At 37.0% G+C, this 24,268-nt stretch overlaps 1 pseudogene; it reads right to left on the bottom strand.

The window, feature by feature from the left end:
- Nucleotides 1–1,234: 1,234 nt before the first annotated feature.
- LOC128089195 (palmitoyltransferase ZDHHC1-like) overlaps nt 1,235–24,268 on the bottom strand; it is a 60,183-nt pseudogene continuing 37,149 nt past the window's right edge.

The following is a 24,268-nucleotide window of genomic DNA, read 5'->3' as shown; positions in this document are numbered from 1 at the left end:
AAACTTTCTATGTGTACTCTTAACTAGGTTTACGTGGTGAGGTTTTTGGCACTGGGGCTTCAAGGTGACTTCTGTGTGAAGGGTCCAGCAGCTGCCACATGTCAGATCAGAGCCAGCTCCAGCTGGTCCAAAATGAATCTTCTGCTGCCAGAGCTGAGTCATGAGTGATGCTGGGTGTGCCTCTAGGTTGTGCCTCTGAGAGGGAAAAATGCTGTGCAATAGCAGCTGGGAGTGAGGAACAGTGAGAGAACCATTCCCAAGGTCAGCAGAGGAGATAGAGGAGCTCCAAGCACAGAGCAGCATCTCCCTGTAGAGCAGGGGAGGCTGCTGTGGAGCAAATCTCTGCATGCGGACATGGAGGAGCCCACAGTGCCTGAAAGAGGCAGCCTGTGGAAAGCCCATATAGGACCAGATGGGGAAGGACAGCATCCTGTGGTAGGGATGGCCACAATGGAGAGTAGAGTGTAGATGAGATAGAAGAGAGTTGAGGGGGAAATATGATTTACTTTGCCTTTAGTTTTTACTGCTCTAAGCTATTATCAACAGTAAATAAGTTACATCTCCCATTTGCTGAGGCTGTTTTCTCCATGACAGTAATTGAGGAGTGATCTCCCTTATCTCCTTATCTCAGTCCATGATTTTTTTCCACTGTGTTTTCTCCTCCTGTTTTGCTGAGGAGAGAGTGAGAGCTTAGCTACCAATTGCTTTTAAGCCCCCACAGTTGCCTGGATGCTAGGAAGGAATTTCATAGAATCATGGAATCACTCAGATTGGAGAAGACCTTAAGGATCATTAAGTCCAACCACTACCTAACCATACTACCCTAACAACCTTCTGCTAAATCATATCCCTGAGCACCACATCCAAACAGTTTTTAAACACATCCAGGGATGGTGACTCAACCATCTCCCCAGGGAGCCTATTCCAGTATTTAACAACCCTTTTTGTAAACAACTTTGCTGATATCCAACCTAAACTTACCCTGATGCTACTTAAAGCCATTTCCCCTTGTCTTGAGAGATGAGTGAAATGCAGAAGGATATGATGCAGCAGGGCTTTTGCTGCCTCCCAGATAAGTGTGCTGGAAGTTGGACAATATTACACACAGGGATGCTGCTGTCACCAGAAAATGAGTTGCTGTTGAGTGAAAAGCTTTGAATAGAAACACACAAACAGAAAAATAACATCTTGCTTCACAAGTCTGTGAAGCAAGTCTGTGGCTTTGGAAGGATGGTCACTCAGGCATTGTGGTGTTTTTCCTTATATCCTTTAAGCATGGGTCATGCCTGCCCAGATGCTGTTTGCTGGTTCATTTTCTGTGCTGTGGCTCAGATGTGCTCCCATCAGTCTGGGGCTGACAGACATGAGCTTCTCTGAGTTCCAGATTTTGCTCCACATGTCTGTCTTGCTAGCAGCTTTTCCTTTTCACCTTGTGTCCAGAATGCAAACTTTTCTCTTTGCAATATTTGGGATTAGGTGTGGACACAGGACAGCGCCGAGGACAACTTGAGCTGTTCTTATAAGGGCTGTGAAGGGCTGTGTTGCTGTGGTGAATCTGAGCCACAGGAATCTCATCCATGGATTCAGCAGTGATAGTCAGCTGGGAGAATGGTGAGCACCAGGAGGAGAGGGCTGAGAGGGCTGTGGGAGGAGGAGGTGACATCAGTTGTGGCTGGAAACCCTGACTGGGGACCTGGAAAAGAAGCCCAGTTTCCAGTGTGTGGTTTAGATCTGTTCTCCATCACTGAGAAAGAAGTCCTTAGCATCTTCTTTGTCCTTTTTTTATGTATCTGCAAAGAGGCCACAAAGTGAAGATACGGGAGGTCAGGGGAGGAGCTGCATTCAGGAACAGCTTCATTGGTGTGGACGTAGAGCTTTGAAAAGCATTTTTCTGAATTGACTGCTGAGAAGTCCTCTACCTGAACACCAGGGTATGTATGGCCAGGGTAAGCTGATAGTAAGTCCTTTTCCTGACCTGAGAGAGACAAGGATCCAGCTGCTTGTCTGCTTCTTTGGCTTCTTCATGGGCATGCTGCTGCAGGATGTACTCATATGTAGTCAGTTTGTTCCACATAAGATAGATGTGAAAGGTTAAGAGATGGCCTGGTAGGCTTACAGTCACCAGACAAGACAGATCTTATCCTGATGTTTTTTGAAGGATTTTTCTACTGAGATCTTGCTTGATGACTATCTGAAGCCCAGGACATTTAAAATGTTCACAACATTTCTGCATCTCACCTACTGGATATACCTATTGGAGTTAGATTTGAACATACCAACCTTGTAGCCTTCTGTAGTGGCATCACTGGCTGAGTAGATGGGGCAGAGCAGTGAATAATATCTACCTCGACTTCAGCAAGGCTTTTGATATTCTCTTCCATGACATCCTGATAACAAAGCTGAGAAAGTGTAGGATAGATGACTGGATGGTGAGGTGGGGTTGAGAATTGAACGAGTGGTCAAGCTCAGAGGGTTGCCATCAGTGATGCAGAGCCCAGTTGGAGACCTGTGGTTAGCAGTATTTCCCAGGGGTTGTGCTAACTCTAATCTTGTTCAATATCTTCATTTATTATCTTGATGAGGGGATAGTGTCCACCCTCAACAAATATGTCAGTGATACAAAACTGGGAGGAGTGGTTGACACACCAGAAAGCTGTCTTGCCATTCAGCAGGACCAAGACAGGCTGGAGAGCTAGACTGTAAGAAACCAGATGAGGTTTAACAAAAGCCAAGTGTAGAGTCTTGCACCTGGGAAGGAATAACTAACTGCCTTTATCAGTTTGGGGAATGACCTTCTGAAGAGAAGCTCTGCAGAAAAGGACCCAGGGGTTCTGGTGAATGACAGGTTGGCCATGAGACATCAGTGTGCCCTGGTGGCCAAGAAGGCCAATGCTATCCTCGGGTGCATTAAAAGGAGCATGGCCAGCAGGTCAAGCCTCTCTTGAAGTACTGTATCCAGTTCTGCGCTCCCCAGTAGAAAAAAAGACAAGGATCTCTTGGAAAGAGTCCAGCAGAGGGCCACAAAGACTTTAAAGGGCCTGGAGCATCTCTCCTATGAGGAAAATCTGAGTGAAATGGGTCTGTTCAGCCGTGAGAAAAGAAGACCGAGAGGGGATTTTATTAGTATTTACAAATATCTTCAGTCTGGGAGACAAAAGGACATGGCCAACCTCTTTTCAGTGGTCTGTGGGGACAGGACAAGCAGAGATGGCCATAAACTGCAGCACAGGAAGTTCCACACCAATATGTGAAAGAACGTCTTCACAATAAGGGTGATTTAGCACTGGAACAGGCTGCCTAGAGAGGTTGTGGAGTCTCCTCTGGAGGTATTCAAGACATGTTTGGATGCCTACATGTGCAACCTGTTGTAGCGAGCCTGCTTTTGTAGAGAGATTGGACTCGATGATCTCTGGAGGTCCTTTCCAAGTCTTACAAATCTGTGGTTCTCTGATTATGTACAGATAACATTTGTTATGTCTCAACTGTGTGCTTCCAGTCCTGTCATTCCTCTCCCAGTGTTGATTGCACTGTCCATATGTATAAACCACTTCATGCATATCTTCTGTGATAACTTTGACCATCTTTGTTAATTTTCTGCACTATTTTTCCCTTTCTACTATACATCTTCAGTACAGGGAAACAGAACTGCTGGCATCACACAGAGTTACTACTACAACACAGATTTATGGAGACGCTAATAATATTTTACACTTATACTCTCTGCATTTTCTTAATGACTCCAAGGTACCTAGTAGTCTTTTAATGATTGAGTCAGCACTTTCAAAAAAAACATCTTTTTTGAAAATTACTAATAACCTAATTCCAAACTTATTTCATACATACATACTTTATATCCTGTATTGCTCACTTCACATTTATTGCATTTAATTTAATCTTCTATGTTACTCAAGATTCTCTCCAGCAATGAGTAGGAAGCCCTTGCCCTTACCTGATGCTTAGTATCATTATTGTCTTTCCAAGACCATTTGCAAATGTGCTGAACAGCAAAGACTCCTGAGGGATTCCACTTGTGAGATACTTCTCACCTTTTCAATTTTTTGTTTAGCTACTTATATACAGGAGAATATTTACTTTTATCTTAGGAATACCTTAGTTTCTTTATCAGGCATTAGTGAGGGATTTTATGAAATGTCTTCTGGTTACCAGTTGATCTATCTTTTCCCCGGATTCAAAACCACTTAAGAAATCACAAAAGATTTTTGAAATGTTATTACCAATGCAGAAAATTTATCCATACATCTTGTTTAATCAGTCTAAAATTCTTCTTTTTAGAATAATTGCTAATGGTGTGCCTGATAAGCACATAAGACTTACTGGTGTGTTATTCCCCCCATTTTTCGTGTGACTTCTGTAAAAAAATAGTACCATAGTGTCCACCCTCTATTCCTGTGACTGTCAGAATTCTAAATCAAAGACTACATACTGTGGTTAGTTGTTTGTCTATTTCATCCATGACTTATTTTAAAGCTCTTGTGTGAACAAAATCTGGTCCTCATGATTTGTTATTGTTCATTACAAGAAACTGGGATGTGTGGATTAGACCAAATGTCTCTATAGGGAAGATGATAGAAGGGGGATAGGTTGGGACTAAGGGAAATATCTTAAAATTAAAGACAAGAAGTTTATAGTTGACAAAAATGGCAGTAGAATGGAATTCAAAAAGAGGTATATATGGTCAAAGAGATAATGTCAGAGTATGACCTTTGCAGAAAAAAAATTGAGTAGATCTGACTGATTTGCCTAGGATATATAAAACAACACGAAAAAATGAAGTTTAAAAGTTAGGAGAACCTGGACAACGGAGTGCAAAAACGTACTGAAGTGTTCATAAGAGTTTTAGGAAAAAAATCTGCATGTGAGAGCTTGATTGACCAAGCTAATATGTGAGTTTCAGTCAGAAACTGATCATGAGGACAGGGCAGACACAAGGAAACTGCCTTAGTGTTGCAGTCTCTTCATCATTTACTGAGACTGATAGAAAAAGTTGTAGAAAAGTCGGAGTTGAGGCACAATGACTCACATTGAAGGAGGGCTGTGTGCAGGCAGAGTTGTGCAGAATAAAAGAAAATCTTTATTCTGAACATGAGAGGGATTTGAAGGGAGACCCAAATGTCAGTTAATTGAAAGTAATGGACATTTCCTTTAGTACTGCTGACACTGTGCTTTATTGATCTAGTAAAATAGTATTATTCTTAGCAAAGCTTTGCAAAGACAGTTTCATCTGGTCAGTCTTAAGTGTCCTGAAAAGCTGAGTTATTGAAAAAAGGAGTTTCACCCAATTAATGTTGCTTTATGCCACTGAATACGAGAGAAAAAAAAAAAAGGAAAAATGCCTCCCAGGACACCTGTACTGTATATTCCAGCTGTTGAAAAGATCAATAGATAAAGGAGCTACAATTCAAAGATTTGAGAATATAACAGCAAGTCTGTTCTTAAAGTACAAATGACTCCTAATATCTTATTTGTGAATGGTCAGTATTATCTCTTTAGCCAGATTCTGACCAAAAATGTCACCTTTTCACCTTTATTTTCTGTTCTTAAAATTGAGTTAATACAGAAATGCTTCATCTCACTTTATAGGTGTCTTAGTGAAGAAAAAGTCATCTTACAAACTTGAAATACATTGTTATTTATACTCAGTTGCCTCTCACACTAAAATCCACTCGTAGTCATGGGAAATAAAAGGACTCTGAAAGGCATGCAACAGTAAATAAGACTATAGTGAAATTCAGTGTGAACAAACAAGAATTTCTACAATCTTTCCATGCCTGAATAAGAAAGTATGAGAAATGTAGAAAGGAAATGCAGGCACAAACAAGATAATTCTTGCAAGATACTGCCCATTCTAGACATATCATTGTATGGAAACAGTCAAACAGATACACTTGCAATTTTCACTTAGTCATTAGGGGAAAGGAATTTATGCAACTAAATCTGTTTGGAATGCTCCATTCTAATAATTTACTTCCTAGATTTGGACTCTTCTCCCTGCACAGGGAATTCTCATGAAAGTGAGCTCTTTAAAAAAAACATGAAATCCTAAAACTTTCCATCGTGATTTTTCAAGCAGTACTTTCACTAATTGCACTGTCAGAGTATTATGGGTTTTCACCTCATAACAGTCTAGCTGGATCTCCCGACAACCTTAAATAGAAGAGGAAGTAAATCCAAAAGACAGTGAAGTGTTTTTACTAGTGACATTAATGCTTCTTTTGTGTGTGGAGGCTATTGTATTTGAAATAATGTGAAAAAGAGTATTTTATTTAGAATAATATTAGCTGAATTTATAAAAAGCACGAGGACTTCGGAGACAGATTATTAGTTTTGAAAGGAGTTGATAAGTCTTGAAACAAAAGACAGACTATTACATATACTAAAGACGCTTGGATGAGATTATGATTTTTTTTTTTTTTTTTTTTGTATTCAGACTTCTGGATGGATTTCGCTTAAATTTTATTGGTGGAATCAGAGTTTTCTCTTCCAGCTTCATTTTTGCAAATGCTACTTTTCAACAGGCATTTAATTCAGATGGTAAAATCGTTTTTACAAATAAAGTCACTGGTTTGATTTGTAGATATAACTCTCAGAAAAATCCCACTGCTGACTAAGCCCCAGTCTTAAATGCACTATATGCAAATAAATTAGATCAATGAGTCTGTGAGTTCTGTATGAGTTATCATGACTATTTATTTACATGCATTCTTTAATTCCTAAGTTCAGAATAAAAAATGAAGTTTACGTAGTTTTAATTCCATGTGATTTTTGTGAATTGAAATTATTTAGAGAAATCTTTGGAAAGTACAAAAACAGGGTTTTTAAAAAAGCAGTACTTATATCTCATTGTTCATATAGCTACACTGGTTTACCAGTTTTTCAGTCGAATAATAGCAATTTGATTTCTCAGTGTTTTGGGATAAAAAAAATGTCTGAGAAGGAAAGTCTAATCAGATTCAACTGCCAACAAAGTAGCTGGTTCATAAAGATCTGACACATACATCTTACAGTTAGGTATGCATGAAAAAGATGGGCTTTGTGGTCTATTTAATGACTTATCTTGTCTATTATTAATTAGTAATAAGATATGATTCTGTCAGACATCTGGTGTCTAATCTATGGTTCCTTAATCAGGCAAAGGTGTACCTGTGTGCAAAAAATTGTGATGCAATTAAATATCATGAGTTAACAATTAACACAGTGCAAATGATTTTGTTTATTTCAATTAGTAGCACTAGAGAAGGGAAAGGTGGTGTTGGCAAATACCTTTCTGTGAGCTCTGGAAAAGATCAGCTACAACAAACAAAGCACTTTCATGTGGAAAAAAAGAAAACAACCCTTGAAGTGTCCAATGAATATTTCATAGCACTTGCAACTTGCAGAGTGTTCTAACATGTCTCTTTGTACTCTAGTCAGCACTGGGTTAGAGAACGTCATCTTTGCTCGTATCAGTAAACATTGGTCACATACAAAAGATCACATTTGAAATTGAAATGTAGGCTGCATTTGAACCCTACAAATTCTCTTTACGTTTTGGAAAAACAGCAGGGACTTCTAGGGACCTGCTGTACAGAACCAGAAATGTCTGGCTTGTCATCTTCAGGATAAAAAGGCAACTGTTTAAAGAAAGATTTTCTCTGCTTATCATTTATTTCCATTAAAAATTCATTCAAACATTAGCCAAGTATGCAGTGTCTCTTGGAATTTTCTGAAATTTCCTTACCAGATTCTTTTCAATATATAAGCCTTTTTTAAAAGTAATTTAAGTTGAAATAAGCTAACATGTCACTAATTTAAAGAAAAATAATGTTAAAGCAATGTTATAATAATGTCTTGCAAGAAAAAAATGGAAACTTAGGAAAGATGAGGCAAAGAAATGGATGATTAGAGGATGATGGTAGTTTCAAAATTACCCTCCTCCATTTGATGCTTGTACAATAGCACTAATACAAAGTCATGGTTGTATCTTGAGGTTAGATTAACTTTTAAAGACAAACAACACATCCAAAAATTTATGGCTGTCTGAGAAAAATAATTTTAAAATATTATGCAATTAGGAAAAAATTCTTTTGAGCTTTGTGCAGGGCATTTGCTGATTTTGAAAAAAATCTGCCCAGATGCTGTGCATCGGAGGTGACAGCACTTAAATACAAATGCGGAAACAAAATACAAAGTTACATCAAATACAGCTTGATCTCTGCATCAGAAGCTATTACATTTCATTCAAGTTGTTTCTTTATTAAAGTAAGTACCATGACTGTGATTAATGAGTGGCTTTGTACCACTAAGCTCTTCAGCACTGCCTGGAATCTGGGAGTGGAACTACTGAGTGTCTGTGAAACGAATTTCTGAGGTTATGATGGAAGAGCTATGATGGAGATTCAGTTGTTATATTGATAGGTAGATGCAAATTCAGATTTTATTTGTAGCTCATTTTTTAAAAAATATTGCTTACACGTGAAGATGAAACCTGTCTAATAAATACTACTAACATCACCTAATGCAATAAGAAAAATTATTCAAGTAGTTTGTTATTCATTTCTACCAAATAAATGAATTTTTAAATCTCATTGTATTGAATGAAACACAACTATGCTGTGATTTTAGTTATGAGGAAATGCTGTTGGAAATCAATAAAGTAGTTTGTTTTCCTTAACATAAAAGCTTGTTAGTCAATAAAAATATCTAGTTATGTGATGTAAAGACATAGTATTTAGGTAGATTTCTTGTGAATGAAAAACTGGGGTTTTTCAGATACAGTTTATGGATAATACATTTTCAGCTTGAATCCTAATGCATCCTAATGTGGCTTATAATTTGATAATATTTAAACAAAGTTCTAAATCAAGGTTACAGTTGTGTCAGGCCAAAACCATCCATCTTTTTTTGCCAGCAATGCCCACTGACAAATCTATAAAGTACTACATAAATAATACTACATTTTCTTAAGAAGTTTCAAAGTGCTGAAATTTTCAATTTCTTTAGGATTTAAAAAAAAAAAATAAAATTCTTCTTAATATGATTTATATGCTTTTTAATAGAAAAATCCACTTTTTGAAACTTTCCTGAGACACAAATTATTTATGTATCTAACTTGATAGAAATCAATTCATTTTCCAAATATATTTTTGAAGCAAGGGAATGTGAAAATCATAAAATCACAAAACAGTAGGAATTAGAATGGACCTCAAAATGTCACCTAGTCCAATCCCCAAATATTTCATTTTAGGAAGAAGGGTATGCATTCATAGACCTCAGGGGATCAGCCTGCTCCTGAGCAGGAAGTTAGCACAACTGTAGAGCTGTGCAGACTGAAGAAGGCTTTTGCTTGGATCATCTGTGTGTGGCCACAATGAGCTTCCATCAACAGTGGGCTGTTCTGGTTCATGTGCACAGTGTAAGAGAACATCCCAACAGGAAAGTGGAACTCCCAGGGATCACTGGCAGATACCAGTGAAATAAGAATTGTATCACCTTGAATTATGCTACCTTTGAAACACGCTGAGGAGATGGGCAATGTGCAGTGCCATAAAAACATATTTTATTATTTTATCCTGCAACGGACTCCAGCACTTCTTCCTGTGATTGCCCCTCTAGTGAAATAAAGTTTGGCAAAATACAGAGGGAAGCAAAGACTGTGTCCTGTATTGCAGTCAGTCACAGTCTTGTTTGTCCTATGACAGGAGCAAAAAGGAAGACTTCTTCCCTCCCTCCACTCTGTTACAACATTCTCTGGATAAAATACTGCCTATAGTGTGGCTCTAAGATTTTATGCATGCTGTGTGTGTGTACATGCCCATACATGTGCACGTTTTTATTTATATATATACAACGTATATGTTCACATATATAACATGAACACACACACTTATATAGTATATATAAATAATGGAACATATGTGAGGACATGGTCCATGAATAAAAATAATACAACAGCGGAAATGCAGTGACAATGAATGAGATGAACCAGCTGAAGATAAGCTTCAGTCTGTTGAAAATACTGGACAGGAGAGTAGTTCATAGACTGTGTTATTCCAGCTCACGCAGGGAAAATATGAAGGGGAGAAGTGACCTTGCACATATCAGTTCTTCCTGAGAAACTTAAAGTTTGTGTGGGAAGAGCTGAAGAGGAGAAAATGAAAAATAGGTTATCTAGATATGGATACAGTAAGCACAGGTGAATCAATACAGTAGGTCCCAATCATCGTTAGGCAGACCTAGAAGGAGGGGTCTCAGAGGGAAGGTTGCATTATGAAGAAATATGTGTTTCTCTTTGATTTTGTTGGATTGTGGGGATGTTCAGTATTGTTCTTGTGTTTTCTCAGTGCATCTCCTCCTCTCTCTGGTATTCTCCACTATACGGGCAGCACCTGTGTTGTATCCACCTCCATCTCTCTCAAGGTACTGGCTATTGAAACCCACCCTTCTCTGGAAGTTAAAATATACTCTAGAATTCCTGTGAATGATTGTACTGACATTAACTACTATGAAATCCTTTAAGCTGTGAAATCATTAGGTGCCTTTGACACTGCAGAAACACAGAGCCTTGAAGTACAATTATTTGTGTTGAATTTAATGGACCCGGCAAATTTAGGATTCAGGGAATGGAATATTATTGTCATGGGAGTAAAATACTTTTTAACATGGAGTCATGGAAGTAGAAAAAGCATTTTAACAGAAAGATTCTTGATATCTGGAGAACTCAGTGTAGTCTAAACACATGTCTACTACCTGACTGAGGGGCGTCTGGGACTTCAGGTGGGGCAGTGCTTGCCTCTAGAGGTGCTCCAGCAGGCTTGTGAGTTTTCTCATCGCTTTGCTGTTTTCTGAACGTCTTACATTGAAGCTAGTAGAGACGTCAAAGTCAATCCTCTGGGAATTGAGGGTTCACCTTAAAGATCATTTTTGAGACTTCTGTGAGAAGCAGTTTTTTATCATTTTTTTGTCCTTATCTTCACCTTGCACAAATTAAAGAGTGGAGAAAAAATCACTAGGGAAGTGAAAACAAGAGGGACAGATTATTATCTGTGCAACATTCTCCATCAAAAAGCTGAGCAAAGAAGATATAGGCAAATGTTGTGTTCATCTTCTAATACTCCAGATAGCTGAGTGTGCTGGCTACTAGAGCTTAGTACATTGGAGTAAAGAATATAGAAATACGTCTGTTTTCCCAAAGCTGTTCTCCTCATCCATGCTCAAATATAATTCATCTCCAATGAATGACTGTAAAGATAATAATCTCTGAATCTGTTTTTCCAAAAGGATTCCAATTTAAATTTACTTGTTCTTCACTGAAAAAGCAAGCTACACTTCCGGCTCATATATTTTTTTCCTGTATCTAATCATATACTCTTTTTGGTTATTACAGGTGATTTTGTTGATTTCCTCTGTATTCAGCTAGCAGAGTTGTACAGAGGTATCTGGGGACAGTTACCTATTGTGGATCTCCAGTGAGCAGTTCTGCAGATGACAGGGCAGACACAATGGATTTGTGCTGTCTCTCCCAGAACAAAATGAACTTTATCATACTAATGGAAGTAAAATTGTATTCATAGCAATAAACCAAGAAGCCATAATGATGTGAAATTTGTGTATGCAGAAAGGTGCTTAGGAAAGTTCTGTCAGAGCAGAACATTTCAGTATTCACTACTCAGCTCAGAGTCTCTTTTTCTTCAGAAAAGAGAGTAATCTATGTAATCCATGAAATATAAAATGTATTGGGTAGGCTTGGACAGTGATTTTCAATGATATGTAGGATCTAGGTCTTTTCCTTTAGCAATTCTTGTGTCAGTCTTAAATGGCCTGCTTGTGAAATCTGCTCTCTTATTTGCGTGTCAGAGCTTGTGTCAAAATCAAAAATCAAACCAGACTTTGTCAACTAGTTTTAAAAGTATTAGGTGTATCTCAAGGAAGATGATAAATCTTCAGAAACCATGAGATGTGATGATGAAAACTAATAAGGAACATGTTCCTCTTATAGAACTGAAGGGCAGAAGAAACACAGGTGTGGGAACCTCAGCATTTCTGTCCTTATTCGTCACTTCCATTACCTCTGCCTAGTGGCTGAAAACAAGCAAGCTCAATTTTTTTCTTTTATAGGGCAGCAGAGAAATGCCATTTCAGACGACTGTTATTTACTCCTACTTGTGCCACAACTTGTGCGCTGCTGTAACAAAATACACAGTGGTGGATGATCTTGTGAGACTTGTATTTTGCAGAGGTTACAGCCCACAGGAAGGAATGAATGCAGTAAGCTTTTACTGCAATTCTTGCCAGATTCTATCCAAAGCTTCTGTATGCTGAAGAAAACGGGAGTGTGTCTACCTAAAACTCAGAAGGTCACGTTTCTAGAGGAGAGAAATGATTTCGATCCTGGAAGAAAGGAGAATTTTAGGCAATTCTTTACCCGCAGCAAAGTTTTTAAGTTTCTGAGTGATTTTTTTCCTTCTGTTAATCATTTCAGCAATGTTTTCTGATATTGTATAGTATAGTACATTATACTGCATTATATTACTGTACTGTATGTTGTTTACTCAGTTCTGCACTTCCACATTAATGTATACGACAGAGCCACAGTGTGTCTGCTGTGAGTCAGGGTACACAGATAGAGCTTCCATGAGATGCAACAGCAGCACTGCCAGCTCCAACTTCTTGGATGCTTTTTTATCCCTCTGTATTTTTATTTATTTTTTTAATAGTTTCACCACAGTTTCTATAGGAAATCTCCCAGAGTTGGTAAAACAGATCTAATCTGAACCTAATCTAACCTAATCTAATTTTAAGGTATACTCAATACAGTCAGCTTTAATTTCTGAGGATTTTTTTCTGGTAGAAGCAATGGAGAGGTCATGCAAATGACAGACTAAATAAACTCCGGAAGATTATCTTTTTCTGAACTTGAATATAAAGGGTTAAAAACCTTTCCATCTCTCTTCAGTTCTGTAAAACCAGACTTTAATTTGAGGTCTTGTTCCATCCTTTATTGTTTGACATTTTTAATCCTATTTTTAATCTTTTACCATGTGATGCAGCACATTGTCCAGCAGTCACTTAGCAAAATTGTTGAATTACTTTCATATGTGGTCTGTGCTGGACGATGTAGCTTACATCTCTTTAGAAATAAAGAAAAAAAGTAGCCTTGAAGTGATTCAGAGTGCCCCAAGGTTTCTGCTTTTACTATAAATACTGGCAAGGGCAACTCTCGGAATTGTACAAAACTGGGATAAAGTTCTTCCCAGTAGATTGCAGAAACCAGAATGCATTAGGCTTGACATTACAAGGGCTAGGTGAGAGAATGCTTCTAGCTGTCTAGGAATGGTATCTCTTCACTGAAGAGCTGCCCTTGTATTGCATTTCCTGTTCTCTGCCATCATTTTCTTTGTGTATAAGATAGGGAAACAAAAACAGTGCTCATGAGCAGTACATTATATTTTTTCATGTTGTTCTATCCCCTGTACCCTTCTTTGTACAAGTATATCCATAGGATGTATTTTTATAACACACATCCAGATACACCAAATATATATAGAGTAATGTCTTGGGCTGTGGATAAAAGCTTTCCTTTTTGTTCTCTATCCACAGTACCTTGCATAAAGGAGAAACAGATGCTTATGTATGTGTGCTTCTGCACTGAAATACACTTACATGCTCTGTACCGATATTAAACCAAGGACAAAATTTTATGTCTATATATCTGACTTTTTCTTTTATTTTTCTTTTCTGTTTTTTTTTTTTTTTTCTCTTTCTCTCTCTTTTCCCTCTCTTTTCCTTATTATTTCTTTTTTTTTCTTTATCTTTCTTTTTTTTCTTTTTTCTTTTTTTTCCCCCTTAATAATACAGCAAAAGTAGTAGCAACACTCATAGCATGTTTATATGCCTTATAATTTGAAAAAAAAAAAAAAAACAGTCTAATGAAAAATTCTTCCTATACATAATTTTAACATACTTAAATCCACCACTGTGTAAGTAAAATTTTCAATTTTTTAAGAATCAGAGCGAAAATAAGGCTTTTACAACACAATTAAAAGGAGAAAGAAGTCAGATTATTTTTCTTCTACTTTTATTGACACATAAAACCCACAGATATTCCTCAAAATTAGTAATATCAACATGCAAATATATCAAAGAGACATTGGAAAATTTTTGACTGGGTTGGTTAAGAGCAAGGAGTTCTGCCTCCTCTTAACATGTGCTGCCCTTTATTTATTTTCAGTCTTTCTGCTGATTTACATGTGCTTTGCAGCAGACCACATATTTGGTAATATTTGCACTAAGGTCTGAAACTCAGCTAAAATGAAAACACACCATTTGCTATGCAGGGAAATCACTGTGCAGACCAAAGGCTGGTTTGTTCTGTGGTTCTCTTTCTGTCTGTTAGCATTCCATAACTTCCAGTACAAGAACCTAAGCACAGTAGGACATGATTTTCCATCGTCTTAAGTTTTATGTTTCCATCTGTACCTTTATGTTATGCAACCTTGTAGAAAATGATTTTTAAAACCAATCCTATTGTTGTTTGTGATACAAATTATTACACACCATATCAATGTCCCTCCAAGAAAGAAGTAAAATATTTCCAGTATACTAGCCGTTGAAGTCAGATTAAAATAAGAACTGTTTGCATTCCTGTTCAGCTCTTCCTTCCACTTGAACAATCTAAACATGGATGTAAATATTTGGAGAATTAGATTTGTCTTAAATGAACAGGTACTGACTTAAAAGGTTTTCCTCAAAATATATACCTAGTGAATACAGGTAATGTCACAGTGCAACAGAGAAGCAACCTCAGTATCTGTAAAATACTGATGATTACAAAAACTTAGCTACAGAAATTGTAATTATTTCACAATGAAGGTGCAGAGATTTGTTTGCTCTAATGTCACTATATGGTTTCTACATAGAAGCAGGTATTATTTATTTTCTTTCATTTGTTTCTTTCATTTGACTGTTGCATAAAGAATTCGGTAAATTCTGCTTTATTATTCTGAATTCACAGCAAAATATCTAAAAGAAATGTATTCAAAGTTTTTGTTTTTGTTTTAATGAAGGGTTTTTCATGAAACAGAGCATGAGAATAAGTCAGAAAATTGCAGAAACGTCATCTTTATTTGTGAGTTATTTGTAATTCACAGTCAAAATAAAACACATCATCATCAGAGAGTCAATTAATTTTATAAACAACTGAAATCTCTGGACAGTAATCTGTGGTAAGTGTTTTTAGTGAAGACACTGTCAATTACAAAATGACTAGGATTTGCAACATCATTTAGACTACGTTACGTGATACCCTTCGTGGCTAGTAGAGTTGATCATTCAAAATTATCAGAACATCCTCTGAAGATTGAGAATTTAACATTTCAGAGAAATTTTATATAAATTTTCTTTTTTTCTGGACATTTTCCTCCTGCAAAGGTTGGAATAACTGCCACTTTTAGACAAAATTTTGACTAACCTTTTATTACTAAAAATCATATTGTTCTGTTTTATTGGTGTGTATCTTACCTCTGAAGACATGTTTTCCTCCTAACTTCAGCAGGCCAAGTCCCAGTCTGTTGCATATCGTATGTCTTCATTATATATTCTAGTTGTCTGGATGACATTAAATATATTTTCCTTAAGGGGAAAAGAAAAACAGGATAGGTAGAAATTTCTGAGCAGGCAAAAAAAAAAAAAAAAAAAAAACATGGAAAAAAAGTCATTCTTACCATACTGAATTTGCTTTGTTTGTTTATTTCAGATTTGTTGTTCAGTTTAAAAGCATATTAGATACATGCATGACTGTGACTTGCTATTATCACACTGATCTTCTCCCCTGTGATTTTTGTTAGTCAGAAGGTCTTTGGAGAGACGAATTAAAGTCTATTTGTATCTATTAGAACTTGAAATTCATCTTTTCTGTAGTCTCTGTGGGTTTTGTTGTTTCTGTTGAAAAGTTTGAGCATTATATATAAAGCTTGGTAAAGGATTCTCTGTTTATTTGTGCTCTAATGGGGTTGCAGATAGAACTGTTTGTTTTGTTTCTTCCATAAGTAAAGGATATTTTATTATCTATTTGTAGCATGGTGTTTCTTATTGCTCCATTTAGCCAAGTATTAGCAAACACAATTAAGAAACAGGACTTGCTAAAAAGGGTTTAAGAACAAAACACATGATGAGTAGTGACATGACAAAGTAGTTGAGCAGAACAGGATAAGAATGGAATCATGTCTTCTAGAAGATAGCCAGAAGTCATAGGAAAATCTTGCATTCTGCAAGTCTTGCAAAATAATAGCAAACATTTATTGTCTAGTAGAGCTCTAATGGGAGGATGCAGTTTTCAAGAGAGATCTGAGTGAAGAAAGCAGTGACTTTGTAAGAACCGGAATATGAACATTTTTTGCTGTTCATGTTTAGCAGATAAGTTTGTGATGGCTTCCACAAACATGCAATTCTGATTTTTCATTCCTGTGAGAGGAACTCATGGAGAAAAACATTTCATTTACTTGTGCTTTACTGCACAACTTGTTTCCATTGTGTGTGAATACTTGTCTTTCCTTAAAGGGCCAACTATTGTTGAAAGCTGTTATATGTCTTTGTTACATATTTCCATGCAAATGAAAGTAGTAAAATGGATTCTGTAACAAGAGATCACCTCTTCTTTAAAAGACACAAATTATAACAATACTGAGTGTGTTTCCTAATTGCTATAAATCACTCCCGAACTAGCCCACAAAACAAACCCCACACAACTACTCTATCACTGTTAGGCTTTACATATTTTACTGATGACATATGGTGCTGTTGCATACTTTCTTTCTGTTTCCATATAAATCTTCTCCATTCTTTTAAATAGAAAAATTGCAATGGAAGAATAGAGTTACAGATATGGGTGAATTATATGGATTCTCAAACTAGCAGTAGAAAATTAGTTTCTAATAGTCTGAATCACAGAAGAGAGTTTGTAAGAGTGTAACTGAAGAAAATGTATGCAATAAGGAGAAAAAATTTTTGTTTGTATTTTCTTCACTTAAGCGTAGGAGAGAGATATCTGAAAATACTTCGTTCTTACTTCGTTGCAGCTTAATTTATACCCTTCAGATTCCAATGGTTTTCTGATGGTAGGAGCTCAAATGATCTAAAGAAAAGTAAACATTGCAATCTGGTCATCAACAGAAAACTTTGAAATTCTTCTCATTCTAATTTTTAGATGAATTTGTTACAAATCAGGATAGAAATCTCAGTATTTCTCTTGAATAAATGTTCATGCAAATTTGTCCAGTGGAATAAATATAATCTAATAAAAATAATTCAAGTTTTAAATTTTAAGTGTCTGTCTCTGAATCACAGAATCATAGACTCATAGAATCACAAGGTTGGAAATGACCTACAAGATCATCTAGTCCAGTCGTCCTCCCATTACCACTGCTACCACAAGCTACAAAACCATATCTCATAGCTCCTCATCCAGAAGCCTCTTGAACACTGCCAGAGACAGTGACTCTACCACCTCCCTGGGCAGCCATTCCAGTGCCTGACCACTCTCTGAGAGAAAAAGTTCTTCCTTATGTCTAATCTAAACCTCCTCTGATACAACTTTGCGGCCATTACTCCATGTCCTACTCGTTGCATGGGAGAAGAGGCCAAATTCCTCCTCTTCACAGCCTCCTTTCGGGAAGTTGTAGAGTGCAATGAGATCTCCCCTGAGCCTCCTCTTCTCTAGACAATCCCAGCTCCCTCAGCTGCTCCTCATAAGACTTGTCTTCAGACCCTTCACCAGTTTCATTGCCCTTCTCTGGACACATTCCAGGGCCTCAATATCTTTCTTGTAGTGAGGGGCCCAAAACCACGCAATACTCAAGTGGCCTACACTGTGCTCAGTACAGGAGGATGGTTACCTCCTTGCTCCTGCTGGCCACAATATTTCCAATGCAGGCCAGGATGGTGTTGGCCCTCTTTGTTCTCTTCCTCTAATAGATTGCCTCTCTATCCTGGTGAGAGAAACTTTACAGGAAGTGAAGACTGGATCAAACTTTTCAAGTCAACAGTTTCTAACTCAGGGAACTGAATGCTAAAACAAAAATGAGAGTAGTATACACTGATTCCAGAGACAGTGACTAAGTGGTTTGCTACCTGCAACAGGATAATCCCTAGAGAAATCAGTCTTAGTGACCCTCTCCATCAATTTTCCATTCATGACCTAAGATATTCCAATCATGGACTGTGAATAGCACATTGTTTCACTATAACTGTTAAACTATAGTGCGATAAAGTTTTTTGGTCTCTAATAGTGACTTAAAAAGTCCTCAGACACACATTTAATAAATATTAAATATAAACAGGAGATAAAGATTCAAAAGAAAGAATGTCTGAAAGGAATGCTGAAAAGATATTGATGAAAAACATCAGGTCTGTACATAGTTTGTTCTTGAAGCATTGTTACACAGAGCTTACTGGTAGGCTACAGTATACACTGAAAAATGGGACTATTCGTTTTTAGAGAAGAGGGCGATAACAATCTTCAGCTCTACTAAGCACAAGCATAAGAACAAATCTTAGAGATGACAGAAGTTGATGTAAGGAAGAAATTTAGACAATCTTTTTTCCAGTTATATTCTTCATGTTATTCAAAAAATGTATATTTTTTCTTACCACTGTTTCTCATGTATGACAGTTTTTCCTGATATTTTTTTTTTCTTCAAAATTAATCTCAATTCACAAACCATGTTGTCAAATCCTTCTGTTATTTTTTCAAGAACATCTTCATTCTTTGGTAGAGGAATTCAGTTCCATCACCTCTCATATCCGTGAAGCTTTTCAAATTGCTTGCTGCTGAGTTTATTACTCTTCAAATGACAGCATGTCTGTTCAGTTCCCATATGAAACCACTAGCATGATGCAAAGTACATTCCAGTGGTGGTAAGCAGTGTAGACGTACTACTCCTGGCACTTGGTTCCCAGAAAGTCAGTAAGAGCACTGCTCTGTGCAGCCTATCATACCCAGGCTGCTGGGTAAAAATGACTTAAAATGGCTAGAGGTTCAAAGGTGTTAAAAAAAATTGTGAAAAATATCTGACTAATAAGGGCATTTGTCTCATCAATATTTCCTCTCCAAATCAGGAAGAGTATGAGCAGTTTTGCATTGGCATCTATCATAATGTCTGTCAGGCTGTGAAAGAAATACGACTTGAACTTCTGAATGCAATGGTTAGATATGTCCTTAACTTTCCTATCTTTGCCTGTGAAATCATAAGCAAGCGTACTTAAGCACAAACAGTGATAAAATCATAATGCTTGGAGTTTGTTTTGGGAGAACATTCTGAGATCTGATAGTTTTTAAATTTTAGATATTTCTCTTCTACACTTCCTTTTTTACCTCTAGCCTACTCCATCCTCCTTCTATAACAACCTCTATTATGCTTCCTTTATTCTGCATCAGAACCTTTCAAATATGTCATCAGTAGGTCCATCCAGAAGACTTGTGATTTGTCTGAATTCCAGCCTATACAGAAGTACATATTACTGCTACTCGGGTGCCTCCTTATGAGCTGTCACTGCAAGAGAACTGTCACTGTGAGAGAACTGTCATGAAAAATTTGAAATGAATGCTTTATACAAACTAAGTCTAGAAAAGATGCCAAAGATCTTCTTGACTGAGGTCTTTGTGCTTTAAAAATATGTATGCAACAGAAAACTAGAAAGATGGGCTATCTGGAGACCTTGAGCAGCCTAGGATACTTAATGTAAAATGTAACATGGAAATATTAAAAGGGATAAGCAAAGAGGAATGAAGAAAATTTACATGATCTGACTGAATATATCACATGGAAAAATCTGAGCTATGAGCTTAATAAAATGGGGAGAAGGATTAGTTTACCTTTTATGAAGTAACAATTCCCATTGATTGTACTTGAGAAAAATGAATGATGATGAATGATGAAAACTAAGGCGAGATGAGTGCAAGGATCTGAGGAATAAAAGCTTTCAAAGCTGATGAGCCAAATACCAAATACAGAATCATAGAATGTCTTAGGTTAGAGAGGATCTTAGAGATTATGTAGTTCCAAGCAGAAACAATCAAGTTGGCCTTGGATGCCTCCAGGGTGGGGACATCCACAACTTTGCTGGGCACCTTTTTCCAGTGTCTCAACACCCACAGAGTAAAGAAAGAATTTCTGCCTAATATCTAGCCTAAATTTATCCTCTTGCAGTTTAAGATCATTTTCCTTCTGTCCTTATTAGAAGCCCTTCCCCAGCTTTCCTGTATGCCCCCTTCAAATACTGGAAGGCAGCTGTAAGATCACTCTGAGTGGAAGAGATATAACTCTCTCAGCCTGTCCTCATAGGGGTGATGCTCCTGCCCTCTGATCATCTTTGTGGACCTCCTCTGGACCTGCTCTAACAGCTGAATGCCCTTCTTATGCTAAGTGGTCCTCCATCTCTCTGCTGGCCACCTCTCTTTTGGTAGCCAGGATACTGTTGGTCTTCTGGGCTGCAAGCACACACTGCTGGCTCATGTTCAGATTTTCATCCATCGGAACGTTCAATTTCTTCTCTGCAAGGCTGTTCTCTATAAGTTCATCTCCCAGTCTGCATATATATCTGGGAATTCCACAATCTAAGTGTGACACCTTGCACTTGGCCTTGTTAAACCTCATTATACAAGTGTAAACAATCTTTTCAAGCATATCCGTGTTACTCTGGTTGGCATCCCTTTCTTCTATTGTATCAACTGCACTACTCATTTTGATGTCATCAGCAAATTTACATGATCCCACTGGCTATGTCATTGATACAAATGTTGAAGAACTCCAATCCCCAGATGGACCCCTGCAGGACATCACTCATGATTGGCTTTCACTTGAACTGAAAGCCATTGACAACAACCTGTCTACAACCCTCTACCATCTAACCAGTTACTTATGCACCAAATAGTCTAGCCTTCAAATCCATACTTCTCCAATGTAGAGATAAGGATATAGAACAGGACCATGTAAAAGACCTTGCACAAGTCCAGGCAGACAACAACAGTTGCCCTTCCTTTGTCCACTGGAGCCATCATTCCATTACAGAAGACCATCCAATTGGTCAGGCATGATCTACCCTTTGTGAAGCCTTTCTGTCTCAGATCACCTCCTCACCTTGCATGGGCTTTAACATCCCTTCCAATGTAGGGTAACCTGTTACTTTACTACGTTCATCTGTAGCATGTCTCATCCAAATAGTAGCTGGGCTTTTTAATCTGTTGCAGTCAGAACCCTTTCTGCATGTGCTGTCCAAATGGTTTAGCATAACTTGGTGATTCCAAGTTCTGGTGCAAAGATTGCACTTTTTATGAAACCAGTTCAACAGTAGAGAAATGGAATATCATCTACACTGAAGGAAATGTTATTTATTTATTTATTTATTTATCTGTTTATCTATCTATCTATCTATCTATTTATCTATTTATTTATTTGTATGTTTGCTTGTTTGTTTATTTTATGAATGAAAGGATCATTAAGTCCCTTCAGGATTTTGTTTGAGAATCTTTCATTCAGCAGGCATACTCAGAGTCTGCAACACATTTTGATTCCACTGTTTGTAATGCACTGTTCACCATGTTTCTTTGCCTCCAAACTAATTGAGATAATGTCATTATGCCATTCATATGGGTGTACCCAGTGATCCTAAATACACTGTCAGTTTTCATTCAGTCTTTCCTGTAATGGAAGAGATATTAGTAAAAGCATAACTCTTTAAATGAACATGTCCCCCTATGCTGACTGTGGATTTTTCAGTGGATTTTTATTCCCAGGATATAGCTGCACTTTTTTATTTTTAATATTTAAATCAAAGTTTGTATTTTCATTCTTGATCTGCTTTTATAAGCAAGAAGCCATGTTTTGACAAATCATATTCTTTACTTCTTTCTCTAGATCATGCTATTTCTGTGCTTAGACTTTTTACTTCCCACTTGGAACTTTATCTTCGCATTATGCCATTCTCCTCAGCTGAAGTGGAACTTCTATACTGTCATAGCAATGTAGTTGTTAATGCATTTTAAATAATTTGCTAATAAACATGAAAGACAAAACAAACATCCAACCTGGTTGTACAGCTTCGCAATGTGGAAAAAAAAAGGAAGTAAATGATTGCAAACTGTGTTCTCGGTAGGATTTTTTTTTTTTTAAATATACTCTACTGTAAATTTCCATTTATTTAGCAATAATATATATCTAATAACATTTCCATCTAGCCCATATCCTGTCTCCAGCAGTATTCGCTAGCAGATGTGTTTGAGACAATAAAAAAATAACATAAACATTGCATTGACTGTGTTTATTTTGGTAATTGGCTAACTTGGCAGTATCTGTGCTGCTTCCATTGTGTGATATGCTTGCTGTCAGTGTATCAGGCTTTCTCTGATGACACAACTAACCACAAAACCTGTTAATCTCCCATTCGGGTTCTTTCCATCTTTTTCTGTTCCCAATCTCTGTTACTAGAATTGACCAGTAAAAGATATTTGTTCCTACTTATCCTTCAGTCAAAACACAGTTTGTGTCCATGTGAACAACTTTTCAATTGATTAATAATGAAGCTTATTAAAAGAATGTTAACTTATATCCATGATTATGAAGTAATAGCTATCCTTTCTCTATTCCAAGTGCATATTTTCACTCATTTCCAGACCTGGTTTGTATTAGATACTTGCATACAATCTTTCAATAAATTTATATGGAAATCTACTGTTGAAATAATGAGAGGAATTTTATAAGTATGTACTATGTAAGTACATAATATCTGTGAGATTGTAGGATTTGATTTTGTGCAGCAACCAAATTCACTCAAAACCAGTTGAACGGAGTAATGATTTAATTATTCTTCTTAATTCTCATTCTTCACATAGGCAGACCTTCTAATACTAATTCCAACAAAACTGACTATCATTTCAGTTGCTATTAAGAAATCATATAGGTTTCTGCTGTCATTCTTACTCTCATTCACCAAAATAAAATTCCGAAGAGATTCTGCTTTTGGGGGGTTAAGCAATGAATTGAGTCTATCATTCTTGCCTCTGTTGTTTGAGTTCCAGTGTGCATACAAGTACTCCCTTCCCTGCTTAAAAGTGACCGTTCACCATAGGAGAGGTATCAGCAAGGTGTCAGCCGTCAGTTCTATTTCATAGCTGCCAGAGCTGGCGAACTTCCTATGATATTAGAAGTGCAGCACAAAGATAAATGCAAAGAATAGAAAACAAAAGAAGGATGGAAGTGCAGAGTATAGGCAACAAGATTTTCAAAGGTATGATTTTTTTCAGCTCCTTTACTACTAAATATTACTTGGTTTAATGTAAACAACACTGGGTTAGGGTTTACATAAATGGTTTCCACTAGCCTTCTTCAAAATTCTAATGCAACTCAAATTTCTAGGGTGGAAGTTTGAGTAAACAGGTAACATTTTTGTACCACTTCCTGGTTTTTTCCCCTTCTGGATCTGTGAAATTAAATGGATTCCATGACATATTTTAGGCTTGGCCAGGATGCTATCCAGAAGGATCCTTTAAAAGAAACTTTCATCACATTATGTTCAGAGCAGGCTTTTCTTTCTTTGTATTGCACTGTATTTTGATATTGTATCTGCCAAAGCATCACCTTTTGCAAGGAAGGGGAAAGAGAAGCACTTAAAAGTAAAGCCAATTTATAATTAAGCCACAGTTCCTTTCTATACTCCTGATCATGGAAATGTCCTGTATTTAAAACTAAAATGAGACCTGCATTATTTCATATTTCTGTGTTTGTTCATGAAGCTGGTTTAGCCCTTGATATTTCTCTTCCCTGCCACCATTTTCCTAACAACGTATGTCTTCACATTTTCTGATGCTAGTACATTGCGCACTCTCTAAAGATGGGAATAGGGACCACGTGCTGGATATTCAAATGTCAAGATAAAGATAATGAATCTTAGCAAGTTTCCACACAGTGAAACTGAGCATTACCAGCTTCTTTCTGTCTCAGAAGCTTTAACTTTCCTCCTCACTAAAAATAAAATACATTTGAAAATGTACTTCCCTTTTCAATATCATCAGTGTGTTTTATGAAGCAAAGCAAGTGCAAATACACAGCGAAGTAATGTATAGTTTCAAACACTGAAGACAATATTAGTAAAACACATTTCTTCATTCTGTTTTTCTTTCAAATGCCTTTTGCAATAGTGTCTTCTGGCTTTAAGACTCCAGGTTACTTGTTGAATACTACACTATGCCTTCCCACAGTGTTTTTATCTCAAGAAAATG

This window comes from Tympanuchus pallidicinctus, unplaced genomic scaffold, assembly GCF_026119805.1.
Source record: "Tympanuchus pallidicinctus isolate F22 unplaced genomic scaffold, pur_lepc_1.0 scaffold4, whole genome shotgun sequence".
NCBI lineage: Eukaryota > Metazoa > Chordata > Aves > Galliformes > Phasianidae > Tympanuchus > Tympanuchus pallidicinctus.
The sequence above is the reverse complement of the archived record's forward strand: the minus strand, read 5'-3'. Positions and strand labels throughout refer to the sequence as shown.